Below are 17,500 nucleotides of genomic sequence, written 5' to 3' on the forward strand. Positions count from 1 at the left end.
ATCATATTTATGTACTGTATACAGGAGAGAGGAGGTAAGAGATGAGATACAGAATGAAGTGATAGTTATGATCATATTTATGTACTGTATACACAGTGTGTGTATATATATATATGACGTATGTACCCCCTTTACACACGCACACACACACACACACACACACACACACGCTCTAAAAAGTTACATTACCATATATAGGTTATGTATGTATGTGTGTGTGTGTGTGTGTGTGTGTGTGTGTGTGTGTGTGTGTGTGTGTGTGTGTGTGTGTGTGTGTGTGTGTGCGTTTGCGTTAAAATAAGAGGATTGGAGCAATTAGTCAGAGGCAAAGCACAATGGGAGCAGAGGGGGAGTGTATATGAATTGATGTTAGTGAGGCTGGCATTACTGTTGACTCACACTCACTCACACACACACACACACACACACACACACACACACACACACACACACACACACACACACACACACACACACACACACACACACACACACACACACACACACACACACACACACACACACACACACACACACACACGTACAGAGAGCTTAGCAGCTCAATTAGAAACACACGTTTGAAAGAGAGCACTCTGTGCACTCAGTCTCACACATGTGCATATGAGTATCCACACTCAACCACGCACGCACGCATGCACACGCACGCACACACACGCACACGCACACACACACACACACACACACACACACACACACACACACACACACACACACACACACACACACACACACACAATGTCTGAACCAATTGTGAAAGGCAGAAGGTGACAGAGGAACTGCCCTCAGTGTTTTTGTGCGAGTATGCCTGTGTGTGCGTGCGTGCGTGCGCGTGTGTCACTTCACTGTTCGTAAGGACATCCTGCAGCACATGTGAGGGAAAAAAAGGTTAAGAAAGCTGATTAAAATTCATCCCTCTGCGCACAGTGAGGAGAAGAGGATTAATAGTGTGTGTGTGTGTGTGTGTGTGTGTGTGTGTGTGTGTGTGTGTGTGTGTGTGTGTGTGTGTGTGTGCTTGTGTGTGTGCTTGTGTGTGCGTGCGTGTGTGCGTGCATGCATGCTCTGTCTGCAGAGCAGTCTTTCCAGTTGAACTGGCATTAGTCAAGTATAAGTCAATCAAGCTGACAGTGTTTCCAATGCTCTTCCACGGTGGTAACATTGCTGCTGTTAATTGCTCAATTTATTCGTTAGTTACCCCAATTAAAAAAAAAAAGAAGAAGCAAGAAGGGAAGAGCTACAGAACAAGCTTTAGCGGCGACAACAACAACAACACGGTTACCAGAAGTCGCCCGGGGATCAGATACGTAATGTGGAACTGATTTCATGTAGTGTTTCTTGAGGTTCAGATATTATTACACAGTGTTTAGCTTGTTGAGGCGCGGCTGCTGTGCTCACTTACGGTTCAAGCATCTACACTTAACCCTAGCCTGGGTAGGTTAACCCAATTTGGGCGGGAACCCCTTTTGGTGTTTTAAGTGTTATGTTATACTTGGGGGTCCCTGACATGAAAATGTTTGAGAACGACTGACTGACATAGAAACATTTTTTTCAGAAAACTGTTAGGATTTACAGAATCGTCCTCAGGTCTAAATGGGTTAACCACGTAAACCCTATACAAACTTGACCGGGGTCTATACTTGGTCTGCTATATCCCCCCCCCCCCCCCCCCCCCCCTCAACACTAATATCTCTTCACCGGATATAGACGATCTTCTACACAAGCTCACACAATGTGTCACGTTGACCCAGAATAGGGACGCCAGGGTTCCTGTGGTTTTGTTTGAGTGATGTTTTTTTTTATTGACAAAAATGCATATACATGACCATATAATTGTACATATCTGTACAACACAGAGCTTGGTCCCATCGTGGTTAACCCATTCAAACTGCATCCGTGTCATTTTAGATTCTAGATGTATTATATATTATATTATAGCACATCGGTTGGCTATTGAGAAATAGCTGATACACACGAGCCCATAGCACGTCACTTTGTGCCGCACACTCTTTGAAAAATCTGGAACATTTGTGCGAATCTTTGAATATATATATATATATATTTTTTTGTTTTCTTTTTTATTAAATCTTTGCTTCTGAGGGTCGCTGGAAAAAAATATTTTCAGATGGGGGTCGGCGGCCAAGTACATAATAATTTTAAGGGGGGGGTCCTTGACATGAAAATGTGTGAGAACCATTGATACAGCAACATACTGTATACGCTTTTCAGAAAACTGTTTTAGATTTCAATTTTAAGACTTTTGTAGAATGGGGTCATCGGGTCTTAATGGGTTAAGTGAAAGTGTCTGATTCACATTGAATGATGATTGAAACAGCCAAGCTAGTCAATCAGTCATTTAGTCACCAAACCTTTAAATGAGGCTGCCAGTAGGCCAGCCAGCTAGGGAGCCCTCTAGTCTCTCAGCAGGTCAACCAGTCAACCCGTTTGTAGGGCATTATTCAAATCCATTTAGTCAGTTATAAGCTTAATCTTTAATACTCCATCATAGCTCAGGGTGTCCCTTGCCAAAAAAAAAAAAGAAAGAAAAAGCAATGCACCGTTAACTCTTTCCAAGCGACACTGACGTATACTACGGATTATAAATTAGGCTTTAATCAGCCATTCAGTCTAAAGAAGACACAGAGCCAGGCGGCAGCCAATCAGATCATCAGTCAGAGTAGTGAAAACACAGACAGACAGACAGACAGACAGACAGAGAGTCACTCAGACAGTCAGTCTTATCAGGGAGTGAACAGAACATGAAAGCACTCCAAGCCTGAATGAACCAGAGGACCAGAGCTTTGTTCAACACATTAGATTGCCACTTAAGGCAGTTTTAAGTTTCAGCTAAATTAAATTACACTTAATAGGTCTAATGAGGTCCAGTGTGCAAGAGACAGTGAGACACACACGCGCAAGCATGCAAGCACACATGCACACACAAGTTTTTATCATCACATTATAACACAGATAGAATGGACTCAATGGAGACAGACGACCTGGACACTTCAACATGGTGAACTGAGAGATACAAGAAATCACCAATCCCATACATATTGCAGACTCATAAATGATAGTGGATTTTAGATTTGTGTTTTACATTATTACATTTTTAGATAGGCAATTGCATTTTAGATTTGAAGTTTTATATTGTAATCAGCAAAAATAATTCAGTGTTTTTAATGGCACCTGTCTTTTAAACCTGTGATCATGCTGAAAGTTGAATAAACGTAAACATAAACAGAATGGTGGTGACTGTTAGGACCGACCCTTTAGCTCTGGTCCATAGCGTTAGAAGTACCGATATAGGCCTACTTCTCGTCCTTTCTAACGCTATATGGACCAGAGCTAAGGATCCATTTGTGACTATGTGAGCGTAACACTGTTCATTCCCGGCATCAGTAACCTACAGTGGCAGTTATCATGTTCTGCATAACATCCTGTCTGTCGTTCTCCTGGCTGAACCAATTTTGGTGTTTTAAACATTATCATTTAGCTATTAAAAAATAGCAGATCTACAAGCTCATAGCGCCACCGAGTGGCGCGCTACGAGCTTGTAGGTCTGCTATTTTTGAAAAGTCGTGAAAATGTGGCGCAAATTTGGAATATATATTTTTTCAGAACAAACGTTTTTAACTCAAATCTTTGCTTCTGGGGGGTTCCTGGAACAACATATTTTCAGATGGGGGTCGGAGGCCACTTACATATCCTTTTTGGGGTCCTTGACATGAAATATTGAGCACCACTGATACAGAAACATAAGGTTTTTCAGGAAAATGTCAGGATTTGAAGATTTTTTTTAAATTCACACGGCAGACTGCATGCTGCCTTCCTCGCACATTCAGGCCCAAATGATGTACGGAACGCACACACGCACGCACACATTTGTAGTACTATACTTATGAAGAGTGAAGATATACTTTTAGGAAAGAATTTAGGACAGCATCAAAAATAGATGAGAATAGGCGATAAATACATCAGTGCTTATAGATGGTCTATTTACACCAGTGAGCAATCAGGTAAAAATCTTTCATAACTCTAACCCTAAACCTAATCTCGAAGTTCCTACTCCTATAACTCAAACCTTCATCTTTTCCTTTTGTATAAATCATTTTAACCATAAAACTATGTATCTAATTCTACACTTTGAGGGACATTTAATAAAATTGTACATGCGCATGTACGCACGCTCACATAATATACAGTAGGTCAACACACACTTGTGTACGAGCATAATATACACATAGTGTACATTCACACATGTGCACATGCAAACACACACAACTGCTGTACTGTAGATGAAAAATGGCATAGTCTGTGGCCCGAGTTTCCTTGCTGATGTATGCAATGTGTGCGTTCATGTGTGTGTGTGTGTGTGTGTGTGTGTGTGTGTGTGTGTGTGTGTGCGCGTGGCTGCGTGCGTGTGCGTGTGTGAAGAATGATCCGTGTCATGGCTCAGCGTGTGGTAGTCACTAGGGGCATGTATCCATGCTGAGATGACCCTGGCCCTGAGTTGAACCTCTCCCAGGACGCTCCGTCTCCCCCTCTACACAATCTCTTCATTTGTCTTTCACCTTATTTCCGTTCTCTCTCTCCCTCTCTCGCTCTCTTCAAGATACATGCCCTCTACATGGTAGAGAGGGGAGACGAGGAGATGTCATGACAACCCTTTCTCTCTCCTCGTTGTGCTCAGACACAGACACTCTCTCACGGTTTATCTCTTCATATTTATATTCCCTTTTCTCCATCTCGTTTTCCCTTCCTCGCCGTCTCACCTCTGTCTGTCTGTCTGTCTGTCTCTCACTGCCACACACAAGCACAGGTGTATCACACAATTACATTGTGTAGTTGCACTTGGTGAATATTTCATGAAAGGTGCTGCAGCGACATCCTTCCACGCGTGCGTGCGTGCATGTGTGTGTGTGTGTGCCTGTAAGTATCTCTCATGCTCTCTCCATCTTGAGCTGGACTGGTAGTAGCATTAGTCTCAGTAGTAGTGTAACTCAAAGTTGGGCCGGGGACCCTCCGGGGATCCTCGGAATATAATATATCATTGGTAATATATCATCAAAATGAGTTTAACCACTTCTACCCTACATACATCAATTGTTTTGAAAACAGCCTATAGAAGCTGGTACCGTACATCGGCTACGATGGCGGTATCTGACATACACACTAGCTGGTTCTAAGCAGTGTTGTATCCACTGGAACATGAAACTCCACCGTAGACAGAGTCTTACGCCAGGTTTCAGAAACACATGCTTTATGGCTAGATTCTGCACTACGACCGGCCAAAATGTCTATAACGTTCAATTTCTGTTCACATTATACTGTACACATTTCTCTGGTTACTGTTAAGAGCGGTGGGATTAGCACGCTCCTCCAGTGGAAGACACAGTCAGTGCCAAACATTCATTTCATTCTAATATGAGATTTCCACGGCTTGTAAAACCAAAAACTAAAAAAATGTAACACCCACTCTTAGTCTTACAGTGTTATTGTTATAGAGAATAAAAAGCTAACTACAGACTAATTGAATTTTATGGGCTAACTATAAAGACCTTTGTGTGCGTGTGTGTGTGTTAGACACAAGGGGAGAGGAGATCCGCACACCGTTTTAAAATATCCCAAAATAATTTATTGACCGCAAAGCGGACGAAAAATACAACGTTTCGGGCTCACCGGCCTTCGTCAGGTATACTGAAACAGCGCGTCAAAGTGCTGGCATATACTGTAGGACAACGTCAGTTTGTGACGTGTGTGTGTGTGTGTGTGTGTGTGTGTGTAGGTGTGCGTGTGTGTGTGTACTGTTAACATCATAAAAAAAACCTGTATTTTCTATACCTCCCCGTAAATGTGTTTGTCTCAAATCTATCGTAGAGCGCATTGTGACTATATACTAACTAACCATATGACCTCTGTGCCCAGAGAGGTCGCAGGAGAGAGGTGGTGCGTGTGGCGACACCACAGTAAGACAAAGAGTGTTCATTTGATTCTGAGAGTGACGTGCACTCTCAGAATTAAATCTAGATTTAAGGAAGGAGTGACACCGACAGGGTAGATTTGAAGCTCTCTCTCTCTCTCTCTCTCTCTCTCTCTCAGCCCTTTTCTTTTTGCCCCACCACCCGATGCTCCTTTAATCACCTGGCTTGCACTCATTTCCATATTAAATAGGCTTTAATCATGAAAAGCAATCAGGCTCTTTGCATATTCATACGCCCCCCCCCCCCCCCCCCCCCGCTAACCCTGCACGCAGTAAGGCTTTCCCTGTCTCGCTCCGTCGCGAGCAGGGCATCCAGGCGGCATGCAGCAATCAGCAGGCAGCCGGCGTGATGCCAGGCACGGCCGCGCGCCATGAAAACACACTGCTGCGTCCAAATAACTTCACAGTTCACACGTAATACACGTATATACAGTACACTTTATACCTCTGCTCTGCCCCGAGAGGGAGGAGGACGGGAGATGAGCCTGATTTACACATGGCTGTATACAGTACGATGCATGGGGATGGTGTGTGTCGTAAATATTTTCGGCACGCCGCCATCATACCGATGGAGATTGAGAGAAATATAGGTATGAAGTGTGTGTGTGTGTGTGTGTGTGTGTGTGTGTGTGCGTGTGTGTATGTGTGCACGCGTGTGCGCGTGCATGCATGCGTTAGAGACAGAGGAACACAATAAAATGCTTAGCGTTAATTTAGCACTGAGAACAAAGTAACACATCTGGATCAATTAATACTGACGACATTACAGTGTGCAGAGAGATAAAAAAAGGAGAGAGAGAGAAAGATGGCAAGACTGATCCCTGATTTGAGCTGCGAATATTTGTACAGAGGCTCAAGGAAAAGTCGATTTGCATAATGACTTTGTAGTTTTGCATTAATCACATTTGCATATGAAACTGCGTTAATTACTCCTGATGATTTTTTTTTAAACTTGCTTCATTTGATGTCCATGCTCCGGGGTTGTGATTAGGGTTTGCACGGTGGCAGTTGTGAGGGTGGAGCAGAGTGTGCGTGCGTGCGTGCGTGCGTGCGTGTGTTTTGCATGTCTGAATGCAAGCGTGACCGCGTGTGTGTCTCTCTGTGTGTGTGTGCGCATGCTGTGTGCATATATTTTTGCTTGTGGGGACTGTTATCTCGGGTGAGTGTGTGTGTGTGTGTGTGTGTGTGTGTGTGTGTGTGTCTTCCCTGCACGTCTCAGCAGCCATCCTCTAGTGCTCTACAGAAGAACAGAGCTCTCTATACTTACAGTACACAGGGACAACTTTCAAAGAAATGCGACTCCATGCATGTTTACAATATTGTCCTGTGACTCACTCGTGTACTTTAAGATGACAGCAAACAGCAAAGAGAGAACAAGACAGAGAGAGAGACAGAGAGAGAGAGAGAGAGAGAGACACACACAGGCTGACAGAGGTTTGAGGTGATGAAAGCATCGAGGCCTTGCGTGTGAAAGTTGTGAACATATCATGGAGTCAGCCATTATTTCCCCATGTGTTGTAATTAGTATCTGCATAGTGTTCATCACTTAGTGACCACATAGTTAAGCAATATTACACGAGAGGGTGTTCTTTATCGTCATTAATGCACGCCTGCGGTGCCGCGAAAGGCATCGCAGAAATGAAGAACATACCCTTGAGTGTAACCCTATTGCAATTATACAACATTACCCCTTAAAACTAAGATAATCGCTGAAAAATAATATTTTTTTAATCACAGATGAAGACCACTACGACCACAAATGTCCAAAGAAAGTAGCTAGCCTAGCCACCGAGTCTGCTGCGCTCTGGGAGAAAAGCACGACCCTGAATTCTTTGATTATAGTTGTTCCAATATCGTGGTTAAAGCACGGCTAGAAAGCTGTTTCAACCAATCAGATTGCTTCCTCAAACAACCTGTTGTATAATATTCACTAGTATCCACAGTATTCACTTAGTATCCACATAGTATCAGTGGTGGAAAGTAACTAAGTACATTTACTTAAGTACAACTTTGAGTTATATCTCTACTTTACTTGAGTATTTCCAATTGCCAGTACTTTTACATCTCTACATCTCAGAGGCAAATATTGTACTTTTACTCCGCTAAATTTATTTGAAAACTTTAGTTACTATTACTAGTTACTAGTTACTTTGAAGATTTAGATTATTATTACAAAAACATACAGATCCGTCTTGAGCACATGACAATATAGAGATACTGTGTAACGATGGACAGAATCTGGAGGAGTATAATATCATAACATGTGTTTTGCAAAAGTCGGCCTCTTGGTGGCGCTATAAAAGGCAGATGTGAAGAAAATGCAGGGCAAAGGTTTTTCCTTGCCCTCTAGGGAGTGTGCACATATGGCATATGCCCGTGGGCCGACCCTCTGGTTGGGGGTCGGTCTGGGCCAAATGTTAAATGACTTATCTGTTGGTTGTGTATCATTTATGTCGTACTGTAAATGTGGTATAGTGTTAAGGGCTTGTATTTCAAGTATTTGTAGCCTATGGGCCTCGACCCAAAAAGTCAGTAGAGTATCTGCACGCTGGTTGTGGTGGGCCAAATTCCCCAAAAACGCACGCACGCACGCACGGACGCACGCACGCACGCACGCACGCACGCACAGACGCACGCACGCACGCACGCACGGACGCACGCACGCACGCACGCAGCCACGCACGCACGCACGCACTTTCACACACACGGAGGGCAACACATACTCTCTCCCCATGCCGTCGGCCTAGTGGAGACAACAATGTTTCATGCAGCACATGTTGTGAATGATGAGGTGATCATGCGTCATGCGTCATGCGTCCTGCGTCCTGCACCCTTGGCATTCTTCCGGACCCAAACTAGTGAAAATAGCAGATCGATTATTTTATGTTTATGTTTATGTTTATTTATTTGATATGGACATAACAATCACATTGCTCATTGCACAATTGTACAACTTGTAGATGCATCGTTTACAGTGTGTTAGCACGAGTGCTAGTTTTCACCACTTGTCCATAGGAGACATTTCTGAAAATACAAAGTTAAAAGAACACCCAATCTAAAAATAAGAAGTACATTCAATAAAAAGTACATTTAAGTGAAATGTACAGCAAGGTTACAGTACATTACATAACCTCCAGTACAAAAGTAAACATAATCATTCTCGTAACCAGTCAGGAGCTATACATGTGAGCACAGTTGATCTGATTTCAACCATAGTTTGAGACCTCTATAGAACACATTACCATCTGTCTCTAGTTTTAAGACCGTAGGCAAGGAGTTCCATAAGTTAGCTCCCTTTACTGAAAAGACAGACTGTCCGAATGTGTTGTTACACCTGGGAACAACACAGTTACCACTTGTTGAGGCGCGAGTGGTTGCTCTACCAGAGCTCGGAAGTCTAACTATCAGTCCAGAGAACAAAGGTGAGACATGACCCTGTAAACACTTAAAAAACATTTTTTCTATACTTGTTTTCTATTTTATGGGATTTCTTTAATTTTTCTTTTATTTGTGCATGAAATTACTGAGAAAAGTCATGATTGTTTTTTTTATTCATGAATTCTTTTGCTATTTATAAATAATAATTAAAAACGAAATATAGGAAAACAAAAATAAAGGGACCCACAAAAATATGTCCGTGACCCACAAAAGGATCCCGACCCACTCTTTTGGAACCAGTGTGTTTGTGCACACATAGGTCTGTCTGTCTGTCTGTCTGCCTACCTGCCTATATGCCTGCCTGCCTGCCTGCCTGCCTGCCTGCCTGCCTGCCTGCCTGCCTGCCTGCCTGCCTGCCTGTCTGTCTGTCTGTCTGTCTGTCTGTCTGTCTGTCTGTCTGTCTGTCTGTCTGTCTGCCTGCCTGCCTGCCTGCCTGCCTGCCTGCCTGCCTGCCTGTCTGTCTGTCTGTCTGACCGTCCGTCCGTCTGCCTGTCAGCCATGTGTGATGGATCCACCAGGACCACCAGGGTGCGTAGGAGCACAGACCTTTGATCTTGACTAGATACACTCGCCAGGATAGTGTGAAATCGTATACACACTTCTGCTCTCTGGGCGCAGCCGGTCACCCCATGTGAACGTCGGAAACTGTCGCTATAGATCTAGCGAGAGTTTGTCTCAAACACAGAGGTCTCGGACAAAGACATTCTCCTCCCGATTTGTCTGTGTGGACACTAGTACAATTTGAACGCCAGAATGTTCAAAACATATGTGGCTTCTGGCTCGTGAAGAATAGGCCCATTATTTACTTAAGTGACGATGGGACAAAGGAATCCGTCACAATCTGTGCTCATGGTCATTTTTCCATTGGAATTAAGTGACTCACGTCCTTCTGCTGGTCTACGCCATGTGACACAGATACAGGGAATCAATCGAAGTTGGTGTCTTCGACGCACGCACGCACGCACGCACGCACGCACGCACGCACGCACATTTAAACCCACATTCACACACACCTACACATAGCGAAAGAACACATAACCGTCACCGAGCCACACACACACACAAAACATGAATGCATGCAGGAATGCATACCGTACAGGCAGTCACATTGAGGCGTACGTATCACACCACAGACACAAAACGCGCGCCTGCACGCACGCACACGCACGCACGCACACACACACGCAGCGTAAAAAGCTCCCACATGAAGGCATCAAACGGTCCACAGCCATCTTTATGGTCCTCATATGGCTGCAGATTTGATATTTTCCTACCACAGCGGGGGAATAAAACTCGCCACTAATTTGGACTGCGAGCGGCGGCGTTAACTTTCAGCATGTGCCTGCTGACTGTGTCGTCCAGATGTGTGGACTCTTTGCTCCTTAACAGCCTCAGTTAAGAGGCATTAGAAAAACCTCGCACCACCCCCTCCACCCCCCCCCGCTGTCCCCTGCTATGACGAGGGAGAGAGAAAGAGAGAGAGAGAGAGCCTCGCCATTATAAAGGCAGACAGAGGCGTTGTTTTTCGCACGGCTCCCAGTAAAAAAAGAAAAAGAAAAAGAAAAAAAAACGTGTTGTTGTGATTCCGGGGTGGCTGGAATTTGTCTGTGTACAGTATGGGGGCCGGGGAATCCGTGAACGCTGTTTATTTTCTTTGAATTTAAAGGGGGGGGGGGGGGGTTCGGAGTGGTGTGCAGCACTTACATTCTACAGCACTTACTTCACTCTTCACACTTTCAATCTCTTTTCGAAAATATCTACGAGCCCACATGCAGCGAAGCACTGTGAAGGCTCCGCGACACCATCGGATTCATTATACCATGACGACGACGACTAGTTCAATCTTGAAAATCTGTTTGTTTCTTTAACAAATATTATACCGTCATGCAGTGGAGTAATAAATTAAGCTTCAGAGGTGATATAAGATAAGAGGTGTGCTGCTTCGTCATTGCTGAGTAATGTTCAAAATTTGATGAGGCACAATTACAGACAGTGTCGGTGCCCGTATACTGTACACACACAGGCCTGAGAACACGTCGATACTCACCGATGACACACGCACGCACGTACACACACACGCACACTCACACACACAGGACACAAAGGACACAGATGAGAACCTGCCTGGCAACTGTATGCACACTTGTTGCCCTCGCTCTGAAAACGCACTTAAGATCACGAGCTTATATGGATGACAGACATGCCGATGAAAACCTCATGGGCCCGCTGATGTCTGTGCATGGTTACTGTACGACCTGCCAGGTTCTGCAGCGCACAGCACTGCTGGATGCCCGGCTAAAAGTAGCCATTTTATGAGCGAGCCCTTCTCATCTGCTTCTCCCTTTCACCACTTAATATTTATAGTTTATACTTTGCCGCATGACGACGTCGCATGCCGAAAATAGCAGATCTACATGTTCACGATGCTTCGCCGTGCAACGCTTTCTGACCTTAGATATCTGATATTTTTGAAAAAAACATTCGGCAAGTCCGTGAAAATGGCGGCGCCAGGTTTAGGTTTAAAAGCGGCTAAAAAGAGTGATATGTTGTTTTTCTTCAGGAAGGAAAGAAAAACACCGCCATTAGTATGTTCTGAAAAGGAGAAACGAGAGAGGGGTCTCGTCAGAATCAGCGGTAATCCTACTCGCCACCTGATGTTGTTGTCCGGTGGTGTCTTATTCTTATCTCATTAGCCGTCCCACTCCGATTGGTGCGTCAGGAGAGACGGCGAGAGAAGAAAACGAGGAGACAGTGCCGTTTACAGCCATGTTTTCCTATTTTACGGGGTGCTTCGCCACAAAAGAAATATTGAAGCCTTTCATGGTGCACTTACTGTCCCCCTCCCTTTATGTCACCCGCATGTTTTGTCATAAGGAGTCACTTAAGAGCCCGAGGCGCTACATGGCGTACGTGTTGCTTAAATGTGCATTGTGGGTGTTTTTGTTCTCAACCCCTTTTTCCTTCCCGAAGGAAAAAAACACATCCCTATTTTGATCCACTTTCACACTAAGGTTTCATTTTCTAATTCCCCCCACTCTGAAAATAACCGCTCTACAAGCTCACAATGCGGTGCAACAGGCTTTCAGCTCATAGATTGTCTATGTTCGGTGTGCAAGACTGCTTTACAGTGAAATACATTATCAGGCTATTGTGATGGGTATATGTTGATGAATGCGCATCGTTGGGTCGTACTGTTCCGCAAGGCTTACAGTGTTTATCCATTCGCCTCCTTTTTTGCACAAATATAATGCATGCCTTGGGTCATTCCATAGGCTACATTTAATGCTTTAAACTTTCATAATTTCTCCTTTAAACTTTGATTAAAACACTGCGCATGCGCGGCAGCCCTATAACACTGCGCATGTGTCCGACCCCCACAGCTACATCATTCTGCGCAGACGCCACAGATGCACACATGCGGTGCAGGACTGGTGCAGTGAAGTATTTCACTGCTGTGTTGACTACAAACCAGCATTGCCTCCAGCAACAAGTGGACAGCTGCAGAAGACCGATTGTTTCTTTTCTTATACAAACAAATCATGCCGCAAACAGTCAACAATCAATACACTACCTATCTTAATGTTACTGAGACGATGTGTGTGTGCACGCTTGTGTGTGTGTGTGTGTGTGTGTGTGTGTGTGTGTGTGTGTGTGTGTGTGTGTGTGTGTGTGTGTGTGCACACGCCTGCACGGATCCGAGTAAATCTGTCAAAAGCACACTGTATTTGGTTACCTATATCCAATGTGTCCTGTCACGCCCCGGCATCACTGCAATGCCTATAAGGAGGTCACACAATCGGATGAGTAACCACATGTGTTGTAAAAGCGTATACAGTACCATGTCCACGGCCGTGACTAAAAAATAAAGTAGGCCTATATATACTGGACTTGGTTTCTGTGCTATAGTCCACCGGGACCGTGGACATGCAGGGAAAGAAGAAAAGAGAAATGTAGCTGGCTAGTGGGCTCATGTCTTCGTGCCTGCATGTGTGTCTCAGTTTAAAAGTAGGACACTAGACAGCATGCCACATGCGTTGCTGTTGTGGTCTCCCATTTAGAGAGAGGCTGGGGGTTAACCGGAACAGTGCTGCCCCTGACAACACTGGCCACCAACTATGTACATTAGATTTGACATTGGATTGTGTAAGTACACTTGTTTTACAAATGTCAATCTTCATATAATGGGTCCTCATTAATAATCATGATAAAATGGCAAAAAAATCTACTCAGTCTGTGTCTCATAGAAGGGCTGTGGGCAGTTTAGAAACCGTCTTCCAGTGACATCATCATTAGGCAGATTATTTTTTAAACAAGATTTCTTTTACAAAAAGGTTTTGATTTTCGCAACTTTTCAGGCCTGCAGTTTTTATTAGCTTGTATTTCCCATCGATGATGTCACTGGAAGACGGTTTCTGAACTGCCCACAGCCCTCCTATGAGACAGCCATTTTTTTCAAGATTATTAGTGAGGACCTATTATATGAAGTGGTAAAGTGGTCCTTTAATTAAAGTATATATTTCTACACATGCTACAAATTGCTACAAAACCTGCATATCCAGTAATTTTGGGGCTACACGCGAGATGTTGATGGGTAATTTTAGGTCTGATAATGATGTAGCGTGCGTGTTCAAATCATGTATACTTAAGATTATTTCACACCATTTTCCAAAGTATACATTTACACATACTAGGAAAGAAACTGCCCATTTGACGTTGAGGTGCCCACAATGTTTAGCTGCCCACACTGGAGCAGTCTCCGTCTGGGGGTACACAGCCAGGGGGCTTTCACACCCCCCAGCACCAGTGTTGTTTGTGGCAGCAAATTTATAGATTTTAGCTTTAGTCATAGTCTCTTGAATAGTTTTTAATTCAGTTTTAGTCACATTTTAATCATCTGGAATGTTTTAGTGTTAGTCTGGTTCTAGTCGACTAAATATCATAAGATTTCAATCGACTAAATCTACAGTTGATTTAGTCGACTAAAATGTATTTTGGCGGGCCTTGTATCGATGCCGATATGGCTGATTTTACAATTGCTGAAAATAGCTGAATCTACAAGCTCACAATGTGTCGCATTGCGACGCGTTGTGAGCTTGTAGATCGCCTATTTTCAGCATACAACCAAGCGTAAAATGATTTATGCTGAGTCTCTTGTCCACTAGTCCATTCCTTACATTTTTTGTTTCTTATAGTTTTCATTTAGTTTCCATTTAGAGTAAGTACAAATGGTTCCTCAACTTCCTCTATGAGTTAAATGAACACTTTGGGTGTTTATTGTGCAGCTGAAAACGTTCAGTTGAAAACCAGAATCACATCAAATGTTTCTTTGGGCTTCAGGGGTTGAGAGAGAGAGAGAGAGAGAGAGATATGGATTTAAGTACGGACATTTATTTTCATTCAAAATCTACCATATATTATTATTTAGCTTTTATGTTAAACAGGCTATTCCAGCATAAATCAAGCCACTTTCGTCGTTCCCCAAAAGCCCTTTACTGTGTGTGTGTGTGTGTGTGTGTGTGTGTGTGTGTGTGTGTGTGTGTGTGTGTGTGTGTGTGTGTGTGTGTGTGTGTTCGTGCGCGTGTGTGCACATGCGTGCGCGTCTGTCTGTGTTTCCCAGAGCACAACAGAGCAAGACCCAAATGAAATAAAGCCCTGAGATGTTATCAGGGCCATGGGTGCCAGCGGAGCTTGTCTGGGCTTGTGGTCTGGTGGGGCAGTGCCGGTCCGTACCAGTGCTGGTATGTGTGTGCACGTGCGTTGTGTCAGTGTGTGTGTGTGTGTGTGTGTGTGTGTGTGTGTGTGTGTGTCCTGGAGGAGCTGGATGGATAAAAGCCTTCTTTAACCATAAGCTATGCAGGAGTCGTGCCAGGAACAGGAAATGTATCAGCGTGATAAGTCAGAAAGAGAGAGAAAGACACAGAGAGAGAGAGAGAGAGAGAGAGACACACACACACACACACACACACACACACACACCCACACACACACACACACACACACACACACACACACACACACAGAGAGAGATACAGAGAGAGAGATACAGAGAGAGAAGAACAGAGGTGAGGCCACACAGCACATACAAGGGGATTGCCTGGGGCCAAAGCCAGCTTCATCTCTTTTTCTCTATCTCTCTCTCTCTCTCACATGCACGCACGCACGCACGCACGCCACACACTCACGCACGCACGCACAGATATTTTAGCGGGCGGATAGAGTGCAGCCAAGAGACGGTTTGACACACCTCAAGAGCCAGCAGCCAGCAGGGCCTCAGAGAAGACAGAACAGAATTCACCTGGAGACATGACCGTTGAGACTGATAACATCACTGCTCCACCAGTCCTCTCTGGATCACTGCAGGGCCTGAGGGGAGAGAGAGAGAGAGAGAGAGAGAGAGAGAGAGAGAGAGAGAGAGAGAGAGAGAATCAATCATTGTAAAGCGCCTTGGATAGAGGCGCTATATAAATGCACCATTTACCATTTTGAATACATGGATATATATTGTCCACAGTCAAATCTGGACTGTTGATCATGGGCCCATTTGTATCTACATTGTCAGAGTTACGGTAAATTAACATTCCAGATTTTGCTGTGATAGACATAAACGGATTCAGACAGACAGACAGACAGATTTATGACAGGAACCCATTTAGGTATTTACCCTTCAAGACGGGAACCCCTTTTGGGGTTCTTGTCGCTATCTACAGTATATAACATTTTTGTAATTTTTTTAATAAATATTTTACGTAATTTATGCAATTCACACCTTTGGGAATTAAGCAGTACAACTTGAAGGAAAGATACCTTTTTTTGTCTAAATATTTGACATGTTTCGGAAGGATTTAGAAGGCCTTTTTAGAACCCATGAGTCCGACTCCTAAATGGATTAATGAACAGTCATGTTAAATCATGCCATCGGTCCATTGGTATAAACTCCCGGACTTAAAGGAACAGCGCTGGTCTAACCTTTCCATATGCCCTTTCAGTGGATGTGGCTGGCTCTACGGCATGTCTGTGGCATGCGAGGGCCAGGTTTTATAGTGGGCTGATTTGGCTGGAAGGGCTCTGACTGCGTGCTGCGCTGAGCAGAGGGCCTCGGCGGTGGTATATACAGCATTTTCCTGTGGGCTGCTAGTTAACTGAGCCAGGCTCCCTCAGTTCCCTGGGCAGCGCGGCCAGCTGGGGACCATTACCAATATAGCACCCCTGTCTGTGGCAGGCCAGGACGCTCACATCATGCCCCACACACACACACACACACACACATGCGCGCACAGCGGTGCACACATTCGCACACACGTATGGTGGCAGACATAGACCGACAAGCGCGCACCCGCAAGTGCGCACAGATGTTGTGCACGAGTGTTAACATGCATGCACATGTAAACTGCACTCTCTCTCTCTCTCTCTCTCTCTCTCTGTCTTTCTATATAGCATACAAACGCAGACATCTCTTTCGCGCACACACACACACACACACACACACACACACACACACACACACACACACACACACACACAGTACATATACCTTAGGTCCGGTTCGGTAAGGTTAGGTAGCATGATTCAACATTATGGATAGGGATGCTTCCGATCCCGATGCCTCAATTTCTGTGTTAGCCGATACCGATACCAGTGTCGTGATCTCATGTTGTGTTTTATAGCTATAGCTATATATCTCGTGTTGTGTTTATAGCAGACTTCTCACTCAAATGTGCACTTGCACTCCAAAGCAAACTCCACGTGTCCCAACATTTCATTTACCTGCCATAGTGTCAACCCCTTACCCCTGTGTCGGATCGGTGGTTAGACTGGCATATTTACCGATACCGATATGACCCGATATGACAAATAAGGGCCGATCCGAAACTTTTCCCGATACCGATACAGTATCGGGACATCTCTAATTAGGGACATGGATTGCTGTGAACCTCTCCCCGTTAAAGCAAACATTTTAACAATATACAGACTGTGGATAACAAAGATTGACCAGATCATTCAAAACTCCTAAATTCAACACACCATAAAACAGAATTAGAAGTCACACGTTAATCCATCGCTCCT

General features: G+C 44.3%; 1 protein-coding gene across 1 annotated transcript in view; it reads left to right on the plus strand.

Annotated features, from left to right (window-relative positions):
- The window catches only part of bcl11bb (BCL11 transcription factor B b), a 49,306-nt gene that overhangs the window by 17,490 nt on the left and 14,316 nt on the right, over nt 1–17,500 (plus strand). The window lies entirely within an intron of this gene.

The sequence above is a fragment of the Protomyctophum parallelum genome, assembly GCF_964188405.1.
Source record: "Protomyctophum parallelum genome assembly, chromosome: 19".
Lineage (NCBI taxonomy): Eukaryota > Metazoa > Chordata > Actinopteri > Myctophiformes > Myctophidae > Protomyctophum > Protomyctophum parallelum.